The sequence below is a fragment of the Amblyomma americanum genome, chromosome 6, assembly GCF_052857255.1.
Source record: "Amblyomma americanum isolate KBUSLIRL-KWMA chromosome 6, ASM5285725v1, whole genome shotgun sequence".
Lineage (NCBI taxonomy): Eukaryota > Metazoa > Arthropoda > Arachnida > Ixodida > Ixodidae > Amblyomma > Amblyomma americanum.
The window spans coordinates 163,906,332-163,927,156 of NC_135502.1; positions in this window are offsets into that span (position 1 = coordinate 163,906,332).

Below are 20,825 nucleotides of genomic sequence, written 5' to 3' on the forward strand. Positions count from 1 at the left end.
CGGAGTTTCTCCTGCGCGGAGTTTCTCCAGCGCGGAGTTTCTCCAACGCGGAGTTTCTCCAAAGCGGAGCTTCTCCAACGCGTAGTTTCTCCAACGGGGAGTTTCTCAAACGCGGAGTTTCTCCAACGCGGAGTTTCTCCAAAGCGGAGTTTCTCCAACGCGGAGATTCTCCAACGCGGTGTTTCTCCGACACGGAGTTTCTCCAACGCAGAGTTTTCTCCAACACGGAGTTTCTCCAACGCGCAGTTTCTCTAACGCGAAGTTTCATCAACGAGGAGTTTCTCCAACGCGGAATTTCTATAACGCGTAGTTTTTCTAACGCGGAGTTTCTCAAACGCGAATTTTCTCCAACGCGGAGATTCTCCAACGCGGAGTTTCTCCAACACGGAGTTTCTCCAACGCAGAGTTTTCTCCAACACGGAGTTTCTCCAACGCGCAGTTTCTCTAACGCGAAGTTTCATCAACGAGGAGTTTCTCCAACGCGGAGTTTCTCCAACGCGGAGTTTCTGCAATGCGGAGTTTTACCGACTCGGAGTTTCTCTAACACTGAGTTTCTCCAACACAGTTTCTCCAACACGGAGTTTCTCTAACACGGAGTTTCTCCAACACTGATTTTCTCCAACAAGGAGTTTCTCCAACACGGACTATCTCCATCACGGACTTTATCCAACACGGACTTTCTCCAACACGGAGTTTCTCCAACACGGATAATCTCCAACACGGAGTTTCTCCAACACGGAGTTTATCCAACGCGGAGTTTCTCCAACGCGGAATTTCTCCAACGGGGAGTTTCTCAAACGCGGAGTTTCTCCAACGCGGAGTTTCTCCAACGCGGAGATTCTCCAACGCGGAGTTTCTCCAACACGCCGTTTCTTCAACACGGAGTTTCTCCAGCGCGGAGTTTCTCCAACCCGGAGTTTTCTCCAACGCGGAGTTTGTCCAACGCGGAGTTTCTCCAAAGCGGAGTTTCTCCAACGCGGAGATTCTCCAACGCGGAGTTTCTCCAACACGGAGTTTCTCCAACACGGACTATCTTCATCACGGCCTTTATCCAACATAGACTTTCTCCAACATGGTGTTTCTCCAACACGGAGGTTCTCCAACACAGAGTTTCTCCAACACGGAGTTTATCCAACGCGGAGTTTCTCCAACGCGGAATTTCTCCAACGGGGAGTTTCTCAAACGCGGAGTTTCTCCAACGCGGAGTTTGTCCAACGCGGAGTTTCTCCAAAGCGGAGTTTCTCCAACGCGGAGATTCTCCGACGCGGAGTTTCTCCAACACGCAGTTTCTCCAACACGGAGTTTCTCCAGCGCGGAGTTTCTCCAACACGGAGTTTCGCTAACACGGAGTTTCTCCAACGCGGAGTTTCTCCAACGCAGAGTTTCTCCAACGCGGAGTATCTCAAACGCGGATTTTCCCCAACGCGGAGTTTCTCCAACGCGGAGTTTCTCCAGCGCGGAGTTTATCCAGCGCGGGGTTTCCCCAGCGCGGAGTTTTTCCAGCGCGGAGTTCCTCCAACGCGCAGTTTCTCTAACGCGGAGTTTCTTCAACGCGGAGATTCTCCAACGTAGAATTTCTCCAACGCGGAGTATCTCCAACGAGGAGTTTCTCCAACACAAAGTTTCTCTAACACGGAGTTTCTCCAGTGCGTAGTTTGTCCAACACGGAGTTTCTGCAACGCGGAGTGTCTCCAACGCGGAGTTTTCTCCAACGCGGAGTTTCTCCAACGCGCAGTTTCTCTAACGCGAAGTTTCATCAACGCGGAGTTTCTCCAACGCGGAATTTCTCCAACGCGTAGTTTCTCCAACGCGGAGATTCTCAAACGTCGATTTTCCCCAACGCGGAGTTTCTCCATAGCGGAGTTTCTCCAGCGCGGAGTTTATCCAGCGCGGGGTTTCTCCAGCGCGGAGTTTCTCCAGCGCGGAGTTTCTCCAACACGGAGATTCTCCAACGCGGAGTTTCTCCAACGCGGAATTTCTCCAACCCCTAGTTTCTCCAACGCGTATTTTTTCCAACGCGCAGTTTCTCCAACGCGGAGTTTCTCCAACGCGGAGTTTCTGCAATGCGGAGTTTCACCAACTCGGAGTTTCTCTAACACTGAGTTTCTCCAACACAGTTTCTCCAACACGGAGTTTCTCTAACACGGAGTTTCTCCAACGCGGAGATTCTCCGACGCGGGCTTTCTCCAACACGCAGTTTCTCCAACACGGAGTTTCTCCAGCGCGGAGTTTCTCCAACGCGGAGTTTCTCCAAAGCGGAGCTTCTCCAACGCGTAGTTTCTCCAACGGGGAGTTTCTCAAACGCGGAGTTTCTCCAACGCGGAGTTTCTCCAAAGCGGAGTTTCTCCAACGCGGAGATTCTCCAACGCGGTGTTTCTCCGACACGGAGTTTCTCCAACGCAGAGTTTTCTCCAACACGGAGTTTCTCCAACGCGCAGTTTCTCTAACGCGAAGTTTCATCAACGAGGAGTTTCTCCAACGCGGAATTTCTATAACGCGTAGTTTTTCTAACGCGGAGTTTCTCAAACGCGAATTTTCTCCAACGCGGAGATTCTCCAACGCGGAGTTTCTCCAACACGGAGTTTCTCCAACGCAGAGTTTTCTCCAACACGGAGTTTCTCCAACGCGCAGTTTCTCTAACGCGAAGTTTCATCAACGAGGAGTTTCTCCAACGCGGAATTTCTCCAACGCGTAATTTTTCTAACGCGGAGTTTCTCAAACGCGAATTTTCTCCAACGCGGAGTTTCTCCAATGCGGAGTTTCTCCAACGCGGATATTCTCCAACGCGGAGTTTCTCCAACGCGCAGTTTCTCAAACACGGAGTTTCTCCAGCGCGGAGTTTCTCCTGCGCGGAGTTTCTCCAGCGCGGAGTTTCTCCAACCCGGAGTTTTCTCCAACGCGGAGTTTCTCCAAAGCGGAGCTTCTCCAACGCGTAGTTTCTAAAACGGGGAGTTTCTCAAACGCGCAGTTTCTCCAACGCGGAGTTTCTCCAAAGCGGAGTTTCTCCAAAGCGGAGATTCTCCAACGCGGAGTTTCTCGAACACGGAGTTTCTCCAACGCAGAGTTTTCTCCAACACGGAGTTTCTCCAACGCGCAGTTTCTCTAACGCGAAGTTTCATCAACGCGGAGTTTCTCCAACGCGGAATTTCTCCAACGCGTAGTTTTTCTAACGCGGAGTTTCTCAAACGCGAATTTTCTCCAACGCGGAGTTTCTCCAATGCGGAGTTTCTCCAACACGGAGTTTCTCCAACATGAAGTTTCTCCAGTGCGGAGTTTCTGCAAAGCAGAGTTTCTCCAACGCGGATTTTCTCCAACGCGCAGTTTCTCCAACACTGAGTTTCTCCAACACGGAGTTTATCCAACGCGGAGTTTCTCCAACGGGGAGTTTCTCAAACGCGGAGTTTCTAAAACACGGAGTTTCTCCAAAGCGGAGATTCTCCAACGCGGAGTTTCTCTAAAGCAGAGTTTCTCCAACGCGGAGTTTCTCCAGCGCGGAGTTTCTCCAGCGCGGAGTTTCTCCAACGTGGAGTTTTCTCCAACGCGGAGTTTCTCCAACGCGCAGTTTCTCTAACGCGAAGTTTCAACACGGAGTTTCTCCAACGCGGAATTTCTCCAACGCGTAGTTTCTCCAACGCGGAGATTCTCAAACGTGGATTTTCCCCAACGCGGAGTTTCTCCAACGCGGAGTTTCTCCAGCGCGGAGTTTATCCAGCGCGGGGTTTCTCCAGCGCGGAGTTTCTCCAGCGCGGAGTTTCTCCAAAGCGGAGTTTCTCCAGTGCGGAGTTTCTCCAACGCGGAGTTTCTCCAACCCCTAGTTTCTCCAACGCGTAGTTTCTCCAACGCGCAGTTTCTCCAACGCGGAGTTTCTCCAACGCGGAGTTTCTCCAACGCGGAATTTCTCCAACACGGAGTTTCTCTAACGGAGTTTCTCCAACACTGATTTTCTCCAACAAGGAGTTTCTCCAACACGGACTATGTCCATCACGGACTTTATCCAACACGGACTTTCTTCAACACGGAGTTTCTCCAACACGGATAATCTCCAACACGGAGTTTCTCCAACACGGAGTTTATCCAACGCGGAGTTTCTCCAACGCGGAATTTCTCCAACGCGGAGTTTCTCCAAAGCGGAGTTTCTGCAACGCGGAGATTCTCCAACGCGGAGTTTCTCCAACACGCAGTTTCTTCAACACGGAGTTTCTCCAGCGCGGAGTTTCTCCAACCCGGAGTTTTCTCCAACGCGGAGTTTCTCCAATGCGTAGTTTCTCTAACGCGGAGTTTCTCCAACGCGGAGTTTCTTCAACACGGAGTTTCACCAACATGGAGTTTCTCCAACACGGAGTTTCGCTAACACGGAGTTTCTCCAACGCGGAGTTTCTCCAACGCAGAGTTTCTCCAACGCGGAGTATCTCAAACGCGGATTTTCCCCAACCCGGAGTTTCTCCAACGCGGAGTTTCTCCAGCGCGGAGTTTATCCAGCGCGGGGTTTCCCCAGCGCGGAGTTTCTCCAGCGCGGAGTTCCTCCAACGCGCAGTTTCTCTAACGCGGAGTTTCTCCAACGCGGAGTTTCTCCAACGTCGAATTTCTCCAACGCGGAGTATCTCCAACGAGGAGTTTCTCCAACACGAAGTTTCTCTAACACGGAGTTTCTCCAGCGCGTAGTTTGTCCAACACGAAGTTTCTGCAACGCGGAGTGTCTCCAACGCGGAGTTTTCTCCAACGCGAAGTTTCTCCAACGCGCAGTTTCTCTAACGCGAAGTTTCATCAACGCGGAGTTTCTCCAACGCGGAATTTCTCCAACGCGTAGCTTCTCCAACGCGGAGATTCTCAAACGTGGATTTTCCCCAACGCGGAGTTTCTCCAACGCGGAGTTTCTCCAGCGCGGAGTTTATCCAGCGCGGAGTTTCTCCAGCGCGGAGTTTCTCCAACACGGAGATTCTCCAACGCGGAGTTTCTCCAACGCGGAGTTTCTCCAACCCCTAGTTTCTCCAACGCGTATTTTCTCCAACGCGCAGTTTCTCCAACGCGGAGTTTCTCCAACGCGTAGTTTCTGCAACGCGGAGTTTCTCCAACACGGAGTTTCTCTAACACTGAGTTTCTCCAACAAAGAGTTTCTCCAACACGGAGTTTCTCTAACACGGAGTTTCTCCAACACTGATTTTCTCCAACAAGGAGTTTCTCCAACACGGAGTTTATCCAACGCGGAGTTTCTCCAACGCGGAATTTCTCCAAAGGGGAGTTTCTCAAAAGCGGAGTTTCTCCAACGCGGAGTTTCTCCAAAGCGGAGTTTCTCCAAAGCGGAGATTCTCCAACGCGGAGTTTCTCGAACACGGAGTTTCTCCAACGCAGAGTTTTCTCCAACACGGAGTTTCTCCAACGCGCAGTTTCTCTAACGCGAAGTTTCATCAACGCGGAGTTTCTCCAACGCGGAATTTCTCCAACGCGTAGTTTTTCTAACGCGGAGTTTCTCAAACGCGAATTTTCTCCAACGCGGAGTTTCTCCAATGCGGAGTTTCTCCAACACGGAGTTTCTCCAACATGAAGTTTCTCCAGTGCGGAGTTTCTGCAAAGCAGAGTTGCTCCAACGCGGATTTTCTCCAACGCGCAGTTTCTCCAACACTGAGTTTCTCCAACACGGAGTTTATCCAACGCGGAGTTTCTCCAACGGGGAGTTTCTCAAACGCGGAGTTTCTAAAACACGGAGTTTCTCCAAAGCGGAGATTCTCCAACGCGGAGTTTCTCTAAAGCGGAGTTTCTCCAACGCGGAGTTTCTCCAGCGCGGAGTTTCTCCAGCGCGGAGTTTCTCCAACGTGGAGTTTTCTCCAACGCGGAGTTTCTCCAACGCGCAGTTTCTCTAACGCGAAGTTTCATCAACACGGAGTTTCTCCAACGCGGAATTTCTCCAACGCGTAGTTTCTCCAACGCGGAGATTCTCAAACGTGGATTTTCCCCAACGCGGAGTTTCTCCAACGCGGAGTTTCTCCAGCGCGGAGTTTATCCAGCGCGGGGTTTCTCCAGCGCGGAGTTTCTCCAGCGCGGAGTTTCTCCAACACGGAGTTTCTCCAGTGCGGAGTTTCTCCAACGCGGAGTTTCTCCAACCCCTAGTTTCTCCAACGCGTAGTTTCTCCAACGCGCAGTTTCTCCAACGCGGAGTTTCTCCAACGCGGAGTTTCTCCAACGCGGAATTTCTCCAACACGGAGTTTCTCTAACGGAGTTTCTCCAACACTGATTTTCTCCAACAAGGAGTTTCTCCAACACGGACTATGTCCATCACGGACTTCATCCAACACGGACTTTCTTCAACACGGAGTTTCTCCAACACGGATAATCTCCAACACGGAGTTTCTCCAACACGGAGTTTATCCAACGCGGAGTTTCTCCAACGCGGAATTTCTCCAACGCGGAGTTTCTCCAACGCGGAGTTTCTCCAAAGCGGAGTTTCTGCAACGCGGAGATTCTCCAACGCGGAGTTTCTCCAACACGCAGTTTCTTCAACACGGAGTTTCTCCAGCGCGGAGTTTCACCAACCCGGAGTTTTCTCCAACGCGGAGTTTCTCCAATGCGTAGTTTCTCTAACGCGGAGTTTCTCCAACGCGGAGTTTCTTCAACACGGAGTTTCACCAACATGGAGTTTCTCCAACACGGAGTTTCGCTAACACGGAGTTTCTCAAACGCGGAGTTTCTCCAACGCAGAGTTTCTCCAACGCGGAGTATCTCAAACGCGGATTTTCCCCAACCCGGAGTTTCTCCAACGCGGAGTTTCTCCAGCGCGGAGTTTATCCAGCGCGGGGTTTCCCCAGCGCGGAGTTTCTCCAGCGCGGAGTTCCTCCAACGCGCAGTTTCTCTAACGCGGAGTTTCTCCAACGCGGAGTTTCTCCAATGTCGAATTTCTCCAACGCGGAGTATCTCCAACGAGGAGTTTCTCCAACACGAAGTTTCTCTAACACGGAGTTTCTCCAGCGCGTAGTTTGTCCAACACGGAGTTTCTGCAACGCGGAGTGTCTCCAACGCGGAGTTTTCTCCAACGCGAAGTTTCTCCAACGCGCAGTTTCTCTAACGCGAAGTTTCATCAACGCGGAGTTTCTCCAACGCGGAATTTCTCCAACGCGTAGCTTCTCCAACGCGGAGATTCTCAAACGTGGATTTTCCCCAACGCGGAGTTTCTCCAACGCGGAGTTTCTGCAGCGCGGAGTTTATCCAGCGCGGAGTTTCTCCAGCGCGGAGTTTCTCCAACACGGAGATTTTCCAACGCGGAGTTTCTCCAACGCGGAGTTTCTCCAACCCCTAGTTTCTCCAACGCGTATTTTCTCCAACGCGCAGTTTCTCCAACGCGGAGTTTCTCCAACGCGTAGTTTCTGCAACGCGGAGTTTCTCCAACACGGAGTTTCTCTAACACTGAGTTTCTCCAACACAGAGTTTCTCCAACACGGAGTTTCTCTAACACGGAGTTTCTCCAACACTGATTTTCTCCAACAAGGAGTTTCTCCAACACGGACTATCTCCATCACGGACTTTATCCAACACGGACTTTCTCCAACACGGAGTTTCTCCAACACGGATAATCTCCAACACGGAGTTTCTCCAACACGGAGTTTATCCAACGCGGAGTTTCTCCAACGCGGAATTTCTCCAACGGGGAGTTTCTCAAACGCGGAGTTTCTCCAACGCGGAGTTTCTCCAAAGCGGAGTTTCTCCAAAGCGGAGATTCTCCAACGCGGAGTTTCTCGAACACGGAGTTTCTCCAACGCAGAGTTTTCTCCAACACGGAGTTTCTCCAACGCGCAGTTTCTCTAACGCGAAGTTTCATCAACGCGGAATTTCTCCAACGCGTAGTTTTTCTAACGCGGAGTTTCTCAAACGCGAATTTTCTCCAACGCGGAGTTTCTCCAATGCGGAGTTTCTCCAACATGAAGTTTCTCCAGTGCGGAGTTTCTGCAAAGCAGAGTTTCTCCAACGCGGATTTTCTCCAACGCGCAGTTTCTCCAACACTGAGTTTCTCCAACACGGAGTTTATCCAACGCGGAGTTTCTCCAACGGGGAGTTTCTCAAACGCGGAGTTTCTAAAACACGGAGTTTCTCCAAAGCGGAGATTCTCCAACGCGGAGTTTCTCTAAAGCGGAGTTTCTCCAACGCGGAGTTTCTCCAGCGCGGAGTTTCTCCAGCGCGGAGTTTCTCCAACGTGGAGTTTTCTCCAACGCGGAGTTTCTCCAACGCGCAGTTTCTCTAACGCGAAGTTTCATCAACACGGAGTTTCTCCAACGCGGAATTTCTCCAACGCGTAGTTTCTCCAACGCGGAGATTCTCAAACGTGGATTTTCCCCAACGCGGAGTTTCTCCAACGCGGAGTTTCTCCAGCGCGGAGTTTATCCAGCGCGGGGTTTCTCCAGCGCGGAGTTTCTCCAGCGCGGAGTTTCTCCAACACGGAGTTTCTCCAGTGCGGAGTTTCTCCAACGCGGAGTTTCTCCAACCCCTAGTTTCTCCAACGCGTAGTTTCTCCAACGCGCAGTTTCTCCAACGCGGAGTTTCTCCAACGCGGAGTTTCTCCAACGCGGAATTTCTCCAACACGGAGTTTCTCTAACGGAGTTTCTCCAACACTGATTTTCTCCAACAAGGAGTTTCTCCAACACGGACTATGTCCATCACGGACTTTATCCAACACGGACTTTCTTCAACACGGAGTTTCTCCAACACGGATAATCTCCAACACGGAGTTTCTCCAACACGGAGTTTATCCAACGCGGAGTTTCTCCAACGCGGAATTTCTCCAACGCGGAGTTTCTCCAACGCGGAGTTTCTCCAAAGCGGAGTTTCTGCAACGCGGAGATTCTCCAACGCGGAGTTTCTCCAACACGCAGTTTCTTCAACACGGAGTTTCTTCAGCGCGGAGTTTCTCCATCCCGGAGTTTCTCCAACGCGGAGTTTCTCCAATGCGTAGTTTCTCTAACGCGGAGTTTCTCCAACGCGGAGTTTCTTGAACACGGAGTTTCACCAACATGGAGTTTCTCCAACACGGAGTTTCGCTAACACGGAGTTTCTCCAACGCGGAGTTTCTCCAACGCAGAGGTTCTCCAACGCGGAGTATCTCAAACGCGGATTTTCCTCAACCCGGAGTTTCTCCAACGCGGAGTTTCTCCAGCGCGGAGTTTATCCAGCGCGGGGTTTCCCCAGCGCGGAGTTTCTCCAGCGCGGAGTTCCTCCAACGCGCAGTTTCTCTAACGCGGAGTTTCTCCAACGCGGAGTTTCTCCAACGTCGAATTTCTCCAACGCGGAGTATCTCCAACGAGGAGTTTCTCCAACACGAAGTTTCTCTAACACGGAGTTTCTCCAGCGCGTAGTTTGTCCAACACGGAGTTTCTGCAACGCGGAGTGTCTCCAACGCGGAGTTTTCTCCAACGCGAAGTTTCTCCAACGCGCAGTTTCTCTAACGCGAAGTTTCATCAACGCGGAGTTTCTCCAACGCGGAATTTCTCCAACGCGTAGCTTCTCCAACGCGGAGATTCTCAAACGTGGATTTTCCCCAACGCGGAGTTTCTCCAACGCGGAGTTTCTGCAGCGCGGAGTTTATCCAGCGCGGAGTTTCTCCAGCGCGGAGTTTCTCCAACACGGAGATTTTCCAACGCGGAGTTTCTCCAACGCGGAGTTTCTCCAACCCCTAGTTTCTCCAACGCGTATTTTCTCCAACGCGCAGTTTCTCCAACGCGGAGTTTCTCCAACGCGTAGTTTCTGCAACGCGGAGTTTCTCCAACACGGAGTTTCTCTAACACTGAGTTTCTCCAACACAGAGTTTCTCCAACACGGAGTTTCTCTAACACGGAGTTTCTCCAACACTGATTTTCTCCAACAAGGAGTTTCTCCAACACGGACTATCTCCATCACGGACTTTATCCAACACGGACTTTCTCCAACACGGAGTTTCTCCAACACGGATAATCTCCAACACGGAGTTTCTCCAACACGGAGTTTATCCAACGCGGAGTTTCTCCAACGCGGAATTTCTCCAACGGGGAGTTTCTCAAACGCGGAGTTTCTCCAACGCGGAGTTTCACCAACGCGGAGTTTCTCCAAAGCGGAGTTTCTCCAACGCGGAGATACTCCAACGCGGAGTTTCTCCAACACGCAGTTTCTTCAACACGGAGTTTCTCCAGCGCGGAGTTTCTCCAACCCGGAGTTTTCTCCAACGCGGAGTTTCTCCAACGCGTAGTTTCTCTAACGCGGAGTTTCTCCAACGCGGAGTTTCTTCAACACGGAGTTTCACCAACTTGGAGTTTCTCCAACACGGAGTTTCGCTAACACGGAGTTTCTCCAACGCAGAGTTTCTCCAACGCGGAGTATCTCAAACGCGGATTTTCCCCAACGCGGAGTTTCTCCAACGCGGAGTTTCTCCAGCGCGGAGTTTATCCAGCGCGGGGTTTCCCCAGCGCGGAGTTTCTCCAACGCGGAGTTTCTCCAAAGCGGAGCTTCTCCAACGCGTAGTTTCTCCAACGGGGAGTTTCTCAAACGCGGAGTTTCTCCAACGCGGAGTTTCTCCAAAGCGGAGTTTCTCCAACGCGGAGATTCTCCAACGCGGAGTTTCTCCAACACTGAGTTTCTCCAACACGGACTATCTCCATCACGGCCTTTATCGAACATGGACTTTCTCCAACATGGTGTTTCTCCAACACGGAGGTTCTCCAACACAGAGTTTCTCCAACATGAGTTTATCCAACGCGGAGTTTCTCCAACGCGGAATTTCTCCAACGGGGAGTTTCTCAAACGCGGAGTTTCTCCAACGCGGAGTTTCTCCAACGCGGAGTTTCTCCAAAGCGGAGTTTCTCCAACGCGGAGATTCTCCATCGCGGAGTTTCTCCAACACGCAGTTTCTCCAACACGGAGTTTCTCCAGCGCGGAGTTTCTCCAGCGCGGAGTTTCTCCTGCGCGGAGTTTCTCCAGCGGGGAATTCTCCAACGCGGAGTTTCTCCAAAGCGGAGCTTCTCCAACGCGTAGTTTCTCCAACGGGGAGTTTCTCAAACGCGGAGTTTCTCCAACGCGGAGTTTCTCCAAAGCGGAGTTTCTCCAACGCGGAGATTCTCCAACGCGGAGTTTCTCCAACACGGAGTTTCTCCAACGCAGAGTTTTCTCCAACACGGAGTTTCTCCAACGCGCAGTTTCTCTAACGCGAAGTTTCATCAACGAGGAGTTTCTCCAACGCGGAATTTCTCCAACGCGTAGTTTTTCTAACGCGGAGTTTATCAAACGCGAATTTTCTCCAACGCGGAGTTTCTCCAATGCGGAGTTTCTACAACACAGAGTTTCTCCAACACGGAGTTTCTCTAACACGGAGTCTCTGCAACACTGATTTTCTCCAACAAGGAGTTTCTCCAACACGGACTATCTCCATCACGGCCTTTATCCAACATGGACTTTCTCCAACATGGTGTTTCTCCAACACGGAGGTTCTCCAACACAGAGTTTCTCCAACACGGAGTTTATCCAACGCGGAGTTTCTCCAACGCGGAATTTCTCCAACGGGAGTTTCTCAAACGCGGAGTTTCTCCAACGCGGAGTTTCTCCAACGCGGAGTTTCTCCAACGCGGATTTTCTCCAACGCGCAGTTTCTCCAACACGGAGTTTATCCAACGCGGAGTTTCTCCAACGGGGAGTTTCTCAAACGCGGAGTTTCTAAAACACGGAGTTTCTCCAAAGCGGAGATTCTCCAACGCGGAGTTTCTCTAAAGCGGAGTTTCTCCAACGCGGAGTTTCTCCAGCGCGGAGTTTCTCCGGCGCGGAGTTTCTCCAGCGCGGAGTTTCTCCAACGCGCAGTTTCTCTAACGCGAAGTTTCATCAACGCGGAGTTTTTCCAATGCGGAGTTTCTCCAACGTGGAATTTCTCCAACGCGGAGTATCTCCAACGAGGAGTTTCTCCAACACGAAGTTTCTCTAACACGGAGTTTCTCCAGCGCGTAGTTTGTCCAACACGGAGTTCTGCAACGCGGAGTGTCTCCAACGCGGAGTTTCTCTAAACCGGAGTTTCTCCAACGCGGAGTTTCACCAACGTGGAATTTCTTCAACGCGTAGTTTTTCCAACGCGGAGTTTCTCAAACGCCGAGTTTCTCCAACACGGAGTTTCTCCTGCGCGGAGTTTCTCCAGCGCGGAGTTTCTCCAACGCGGAGTTTCTCCAAAGCGGAGCTTCTCCAACGCGTAGTTTCTCCAACGGGGAGTTTCTCCAACACGGAGTTTCTCCAACGCAGAGTTTTCTCCAACACGGAGTTTCTCCAAAGCGGAGTTTCTCCAACGCGGAGATTCTCCAACGCGGAGTTTCTCCAACACGGAGTTCGTCCAACACGGACTATCTCCATCACGGCCTTTATCCAACATGGACTTTCTCCAACATGGTGTTTCTCCAACACGGAGGTTCTCCAACACAGAGTTTCTCCAACACGGAATTTATCCAACCCGGAGTTTCTCCAACGCGGAATTTCTCCAACGGGGAGTTCTCAAACGCGGAGTTTCTCCAACGCGGAGTTTCTCCAACGCGGAGTTTCTCCAAAGCGGAGTTTCTCCAACGCGGAGTTTCTCCAACACGCAGTTTCTCCAACACGGAGTTTCTCCAGCGCGGAGTTTCTCCTGCGCGGTGTTTCTCGAGCGCGGAGTTTCTCCAACGCGGAGTTTCTCCAAAGCGGAGCTTCTCCAACGCGTAGTTTCTCCAACGGGGAGTTTCTCAAACGCGGAGTTTCTCCAACGCGGAGTTTCTCCAAAGCGGATTTTCTCCAACGCGGAGATTCTCCAACGCGGAGTTTCTCCAACACGGAGTTTCTCCAACGCAGAGTTTTCTCCAACACGGAGTTTCTCCAACGCGCAGTTTCTCTAACGCGAAGTTTCATCAACGAGGAGTTTCTCCAACGCGGAATTTCTCCAACGCGTAGTTTTTCTAACGCGGAGTTTCTCAAACGCCGAGTTTCTCCAACACGGAGTTTCTCCTGCGCGGAGTTTCTCCAGCGCGGAGTTTCTCCAACGGGGAGTTTCTCAAACGCGGAGTTTCTCCAACGCGGAGTTTCTCCAAAGCGGAGTTTCTCCAACGCGGAGATTCTCCAACGCGGAGTTTCTCCAACACTGAGTTTCTCCAACACGGACTATCTCCATCACGGCCTTAATCCAACATGGACTTTCTCCAACATGGTGTTTCTCCAACACGGAGGTTCTCCAACACGGAGTTTCTCCAACATGACTTTTTCCAACGCGGAGTTTCTCCAACGCGGAATTTCTCCAACGGGGAGTTTCTCAAACGCGGAGTTTCTCCAACGCGGAGTTTCTCCAAAGCGGAGTTTCTCCAACGCGGAGATTCTCCATCGCGGAGTTTCTCCAACACGCAGTTTCTCCAACACGGAGTTTCTCCAGCGCGGAGTTTCTCCAGCGCGGAGTTTCTCCTGCGCGGAGTTTCTCCAGCGCGGAGTTTCTCCAACGCGGAGTTTCTCCAAAGCGGAGCTTCTCCAACGCGTAGTTTCTCCAACGGTGTGTTTCTCAAACGCGGAGTTTCTCCAACGCGGAGATTCTCCAACGCGGAGTTTCTCCAACACTGAGTTTCTCCAACAAGGACTATCTCCATCACGGCCTTTATCCAACATGGACTTTCTCCAACATGGTGTTTCTCCAACACGGAGGTTCTGCAACACAGAGTTTCTCCAACACGGAGTTTATCCAACGCGGAGTTTCTCCACCGCGGAATTTCTCCAACGGGGAGTTTCTCAAACGCGGAGTTTCTCCAACGCGGAGTTTCTCCAACGCGGAGTTTCTCCAACGCGGATTTTCTCCAACGCGCAGTTTCTCCAACACGGAGTTTATCCAACGCGGAGTTTCTCCAACGGGGAGTTTCTCAAACGCGGAGTTTCTAAAACACGGAGTTTCTCCAACGCGGAGATTCTCCAACGCGGAGTTTCTCTAAAGCGGAGTTTCTCCAACGCGGAGTTTCTCCAGCGCGGAGTTTCTCCGGCGCGGAATATCTCCAGCGCGGAGTTTCTCCAACACGAAGTTTCTCTAACACGGAGTTTCTCCAGCGCGTAGTTTGTCCAACACGGAGTTCTGCAACGCGGAGTGTCTCCAACGCGGAGTTTCTCTAAACCGGAGTTTCTCCAACGCGGAGTTTCACCAACGTGGAATTTCTCCAACGCGTAGTTTTTCCAACGCGGAGTTTCTCAAACGCCGAGTTTCTCCAACACGGAGTTTCTCCTGCGCGGAGTTTCTCCAGCGCGGAGTTTCTCCAACGCGGAGTTTCTCCAAAGCGGAGCTTCTCCAACGCGTAGTTTCTCCAACGGGGAGTTTCTCCAACACGGAGTTTCTCCAACGCAGAGTTTTCTCCAACACGGAGTTTCTCCAAAGCGGAGTTTCTCCAACGCGGAGATTCTCCAACGCGGAGTTTCTCCAACACGGAGTTCGTCCAACACGGACTATCTCCATCACGGCCTTTATCCAACATGGACTTTCTCCAACATGGTGTTTCTCCAACACGGAGGTTCTCCAACACAGAGTTTCTCCAACACGGAATTTATCCAACCCGGAGTTTCTCCAACGCGGAATTTCTCCAACGGGGAGTTTCTCAAACGCGGAGTTTCTCCAACGCGGAGTTTCTCTAACGCGGAGTTTCTCCAAAGCGGAGTTTCTCCAACGCGGAGATTCTCCAACGCGGAGTTTCTCCAACACGCAGTTTCTCCAACACGGAGTTTCTCCAGCGCGGAGTTTCTCCTGCGCGGAGTTTCTCCAGCGCGGAGTTTCTCCAACGCGGAGTTTCTCCAAAGCGGAGCTTCTCCAACGCGTAGTTTCTCCAACGGGGAGTTTCTCAAACGCGGAGTTTCTCCAACGCGGAGTTTCTCCAAAGCGGAGTTTCTCCAACGCGGAGATTCTCCAACGCGGAGTTTCTCCAACACTGAGTTTCTCCAACACGGACTATCTCCATCACGGCCTTAATCCAACATGGACTTTCTCCAACATGGTGTTTCTCCAACACGGAGGTTCTCCAACACAGAGTTTCTCCAACATGACTTTTTCCAACGCGGAGTTTCTCCAACGCGGAATTTCTCCAACGGGGAGTTTCTCAAACGCGGAGTTTCTCCAACGCGGAGTTTCTCCAAAGCGGAGTTTCTCCAACGCGGAGATTCTCCATCGCGGAGTTTCTCCAACACGCAGTTTCTCCAACACGGAGTTTCTCCAGCGCGGAGTTTCTCCTGCGCGGAGTTTCTCCAGCGCGGAGTTTCTCCAACGCGGAGTTTCTCCAAAGCGGAGCTTCTCCAACGCGTAGTTTCTCCAACGGGGTGTTTCTCAAACGCGGAGTTTCTCCAACGCGGAGATTCTCCAACGCGGAGTTTCTCCAACACTGAGTTTCTCCAACACGGACTATCTCCATCACGGCCTTTATCCAACATGGACTTTCTCCAACATGGTGTTTCTCCAACACGGAGGTTCTCCAACACAGAGTTTCTCCAACATGAGTTTATCCAACGCGGAGTTTCTCCAACGCGGAATTTCTCCAACGGGGAGTTTCTCAAACGCGGAGTTTCTCCAACGCGGAGTTTCTCCAACGCGGAGTTTCTCCAAAGCGGAGTTTCTCCAACGCGGAGATTCTCCATCGCGGAGTTTCTCCAACACGCAGTTTCTCCAACACGGAGTTTCTCCAGCGCGGAGTTTCTCCAGCGCGGAGTTTCTCCTGCGCGGAGTTTCTCCAGCGCGGAGTTTCTCCAACGCGGAGTTTCTCCAAAGCGGAGCTTCTCCAACGCGTAGTTTCTCCAACGGGGAGTTTCTCAAACGCGGAGTTTCTCCAACGCGGAGTTTCTCCAAAGCGGAGTTTCTCCAACGCGGAGATTCTCCAACGCGGAGTTTCTCCAACACGGAGTTTCTCCAACGCAGAGTTTTCTCCAACACGGAGTTTCTCCAACGCGCAGTTTCTCTAACGCGAAGTTTCATCAACGAGGAGTTTCTCCAACGCGGAATTTCTCCAACGCGTAGTTTTTCTAACGCGGAGTTTCTCAAACGCGAATTTTCTCCAACGCGGAGTTTCTCCAATGCGGAGTTTCTACAACACAGAGTTTCTCCAACACGGAGTTTCTCTAACACGGAGTCTCTGCAACAAATATTTTCTCCAACAAGATGTTTCTCCAACACGGACTATCTCCATCACGGCCTTTATCCAACATGGACTTTCACCAACATGGTGTTTCTCCAACACGGAGGTTCTCCAACACAGAGTTTCTCCAACACGGAGTTTCTCCTGCGCGGAGTTTCTCCAGCGCGGAGTTTCTCCAACGGGGAGTTTCACAAACGCGGAGTTTCTCCAACGCGGAGTTTCTCCAACGCGGATTTTCTCCAACGCGCAGTTTCTCCAACACGGAGTTTATCCAACGCGGAGTTTCTCCAACGGGGAGTTTCTCAAACGCGGAGTTTCTAAAACACGGAGTTTCTCCAAAGCGGAGATTCTCCAACGCGGAGTTTCTCTAAAGCGGAGTTTCTCCAACTCGGAGTTTCTGCAGCGCGAAGTTTCTCCGGCGCGGAGTTTCTACAGCGCGGAGTTTCTCCAACGCGCAGTTTCTCTAACGCGAAGTTTCATCAACGCGGAGTTTCTCCAAAGCGGAGCTTCTCCAACGCGTAGTTTCTCCAACGGGGAGTTTCTCAAACGCGGAGTTTCTCCAACGCGGAGTTTCTCCAACACGGAGTTTCTCCAACGCAGAGTTTTCTCCAACACGGAGTTTCTCCAACGCGCAGTTTCTCTAACGCGAAGTTTCATCAACGAGGAGTTTCTCCAACGCGGAATTTCTCCAACGCGTAGTTTTTCTAACGCGGAGTTTCTCAAACGCGAATTTTCTCCAACGCGGAGTTTCTCCAATGCGGAGTTTCTACAACACAGAGTTTCTCCAACACGGAGTTTCTCTAACACGGAGTCTCTGCAACACTGATTTTCTCCAACAAGGAGTTTCTCCAACACGGACTATCTCCATCACGGCCTTTATCCAACATGGACTTTCTCCAACATGGTGTTTCTCCAACACGGAGGTTTTCCAACACAGAGTTTCTACAACACGGAGTTTATCCAACGCGGAGTTTCTCCAACGCGGAATTTCTCCAACGGGGAGTTTCTCAAACGCGGAGTTTCTCCAACGCGGAGTTTCTCCAACGCGGAGTTTCTCTAACGCGGATTTTCTCCAACGCGCAGTTTCTCCAACACGGAGTTTATCCAACGCGGAGTTTCTCCAACGGGGAGTTTCTCAAACGCGGAGTTTCTAAAACACGGAGTTTCTCCAAAGCGGAGATTCTCCAACGCGGAGTTTCTCTAAAGCGGAGTTTCTCCAACGCGGAGTTTCTCCAGCGCGGAGTTTCTCCGGCGCGGAGTTTCTCCGGCGCGGAGTTTCTCCAACGCGCAGTTTCTCTAACGCGAAGTTTCATCAACGCGGAGTTTTTCCAACGCGGAGTTTCTCCAACGTGGAATTTCTCCAACGCGGAGTATCTCCAACGAGGAGTTTCTCCAACACGAAGTTTCTCTAACACGGAGTTTCTCCAGCGCGTAGTTTGTCCAACACGGAGTTCTGCAACGCGGAGTGTCTCCAACGCGGAGTTTCTCTAAACCGGAGTTTCTCCAACGCGGAGTTTCACCAACGTGGAATTTCTCCAACGCGTAGTTTTTCCAACGCGGAGTTTCTCAAACGCCGAGTTTCTCCAACACGGAGTTTCTCCTGCGCGGAGTTTCTCCAGCGCGGAGTTTCTCCAACGCGGAGTTTCTCCAAAGCGGAGCTTCTCCAACGCGTAGTTTCTCCAACGGGGAGTTTCTCCAACACGGAGTTTCTCCAACGCAGAGTTTTCTCCAACACGGAGTTCGTCTAACGCGGACTATCTCCATCACGGCCTTTATCCAACATGGACTTTCTCCAACATGGTGTTTCTCCAACACGGAGGTTCTCCAAAACAGAGTTTCTCCAACACGGAATTTATCCAACCCGGAGTTTCTCCAACGCGGAATTTCTCCAACGGGGAGTTTCTCAAACGCGGAGTTTCTCCAACGCGGAGTTTCTCCAACGCGGAGTTTCTCCAAAGCGGAGTTTCTCCAACGCGGAGATTCTCCAACGCGGAGTTTCTCCAACACGCAGTTTCTCCAACACGGAGTTTCTCCAGCGCGGAGTTTCTCCTGCGCGGAGTTTCTCCAGCGCGGAGTTTCTCCAACGCGGAGTTTCTCCAAAGCGGAGCTTCTCCAACGCGTAGTTTCTCCAACGGGGAGTTTCTCAAACGCGGAGTTTCTCCAACGCGGAGTTTCTCCAAAGCGGAGTTTCTCCAACGCGGAGATTCTCCAACGCGGAGTTTCTCCAACACGGAGTTTCTCCAACGCAGAGTTTTCTCCAACACGGAGTTTCTCCAACGCGCAGTTTCTCTAACGCGAAGTTTCATCAACGAGGAGTTTCTCCAACGCGGAATTTCTCCAACGCGTAGTTTTTCTAACGCGGAGTTTCTCAAACGCCGAGTTTCTCCAACACGGAGTTTCTCCTGCGCGGAGTTTCTCCAGCGCGGAGTTTCTCCAACGCGGAGTTTCTCCAACGGGGAGTTTCTCAAACGCGGAGTTTCTCCAACGCGGAGTTTCTCCAAAGCGGAGTTTCTCCAACGCGGAGATTCTCCAACGCGGAGTTTCTCCAACACTGAGTTTCTCCAACACGGACTATCTCCATCACGGCCTTAATCCAACATGGACTTTCTCCAACATGGTGTTTCTCCAACACGGAGGTTCTCCAACACAGAGTTTCTCCAACACGGAGTTTATCCAACGCGGAGTTTCTCCACCGCGGAATTTCTCCAACGGGGAGTTTCTCAAACGCGGAGTTTCTCCAACGCGGAGTTTCTCCAACGCGGAGTTTCTCCAACGCGGATTTTCTCCAACGCGCAGTTTCTCCAACACGGAGTTTATCCAACGCGGAGTTTCTCCAACGGGGAGTTTCTCAAACGCGGAGTTTCTAAAACACGGAGTTTCTCCAACGCGGAGATTCTCCAACGCGGAGTTTCTCTAAAGCGGAGTTTCTCCAACGCGGAGTTTCTCCAGCGCGGAGTTTCTCCGGCGCGGAGTTTCTCCAGCGCGGAGTTTCTCCAACACGAAGTTTCTCTAACACGGAGTTTCTCCAGCGCGTAGTTTGTCCAACACGGAGTTCTGCAACGCGGAGTGTCTCCAACGCGGAGTTTCTCTAAACCGGAGTTTCTCCAACGCGGAGTTTCACCAACGTGGAATTTCTCCAACGCGTAGTTTTTCCAACGCGGAGTTTCTCAAACGCCGAGTTTCTCCAACACGGAGTTTCTCCTGCGCGGAGTTTCTCCAGCGCGGAGTTTCTCCAACGCGGAGTTTCTCCAAAGCGGAGCTTCTCCAACGCGTAGTTTCTCCAACGGGGAGTTTCTCCAACACGGAGTTTCTCCAACGCAGAGTTTTCTCCAACACGGAGTTTCTCCAAAGCGGAGTTTCTCCAACGCGGAGATTCTCCAACGCGGAGTTTCTCCAACACGGAGTTCGTCCAACACGGACTATCTCCATCACGGCCTTTATCCAACATGGACTTTCTCCAACATGGTGTTTCTCCAACACGGAGGTTCTCCAACACAGAGTTTCTCCAACACGGAATTTATCCAACCCGGAGTTTCTCCAACGCGGAATTTCTCCAACGGGGAGTTTCTCAAACGCGGAGTTTCTCCAACGCGGAGTTTCTCTAACGCGGAGTTTCTCCAAAGCGGAGTTTCTCCAACGCGGAGATTCTCCAACGCGGAGTTTCTCCAACACGCAGTTTCTCCAACACGGAGTTTCTCCAGCGCGGAGTTTCTCCTGCGCGGAGTTTCTCCAGCGCGGAGTTTCTCCAACGCGGAGTTTCTCCAAAGCGGAGCTTCTCCAACGCGTAGTTTCTCCAACGGGGAGTTTCTCAAACGCGGAGTTTCTCCAACGCGGAGTTTCTCCAAAGCGGAGTTTCTCCAACGCGGAGATTCTCCAACGCGGAGTTTCTCCAACACTGAGTTTCTCCAACACGGACTATCTCCATCACGGCCTTAATCCAACATGGACTTTCTCCAACATGGTGTTTCTCCAACACGGAGGTTCTCCAACACAGAGTTTCTCCAACATGACTTTTTCCAACGCGGAGTTTCTCCAACGCGGAATTTCTCCAACGGGGAGTTTCTCAAACGCGGAGTTTCTCCAACGCGGAGTTTCTCCAAAGCGGAGTTTCTCCAACGCGGAGATTCTCCATCGCGGAGTTTCTCCAACACGCAGTTTCTCCAACACGGAGTTTCTCCAGCGCGGAGTTTCTCCAGCGCGGAGTTTCTCCTGCGCGGAGTTTCTCCAGCGCGGAGTTTCTCCAACGCGGAGTTTCTCCAAAGCGGAGCTTCTCCAACGCGTAGTTTCTCCAACGGGGTGTTTCTCAAACGCGGAGTTTCTCCAACGCGGAGATTCTCCAACGCGGAGTTTCTCCAACACTGAGTTTCTCCAACACGGACAATCTCCATCACGGCCTTTATCCAACATGGACTTTCTCCAACATGGTGTTTCTCCAACACGGAGGTTCTCCAACACAGAGTTTCTCCAACATGAGTTTATCCAACGCGGAGTTTCTCCAACGCGGAATTTCTCCAACGGGGAGTTTCTCAAACGCGGAGTTTCTCCAACGCGGAGTTTCTCCAACGCGGAGTTTCTCCAAAGCGGAGTTTCTCCAACGCGGAGATTCTCCATCGCGGAGTTTCTCCAACACGCAGTTTCTCCAACACGGAGTTTCTCCAGCGCGGAGTTTCTCCAGCGCGGAGTTTCTCCTGCGCGGAGTTTCTCCAGCGCGGAGTTTCTCCAACGCGGAGTT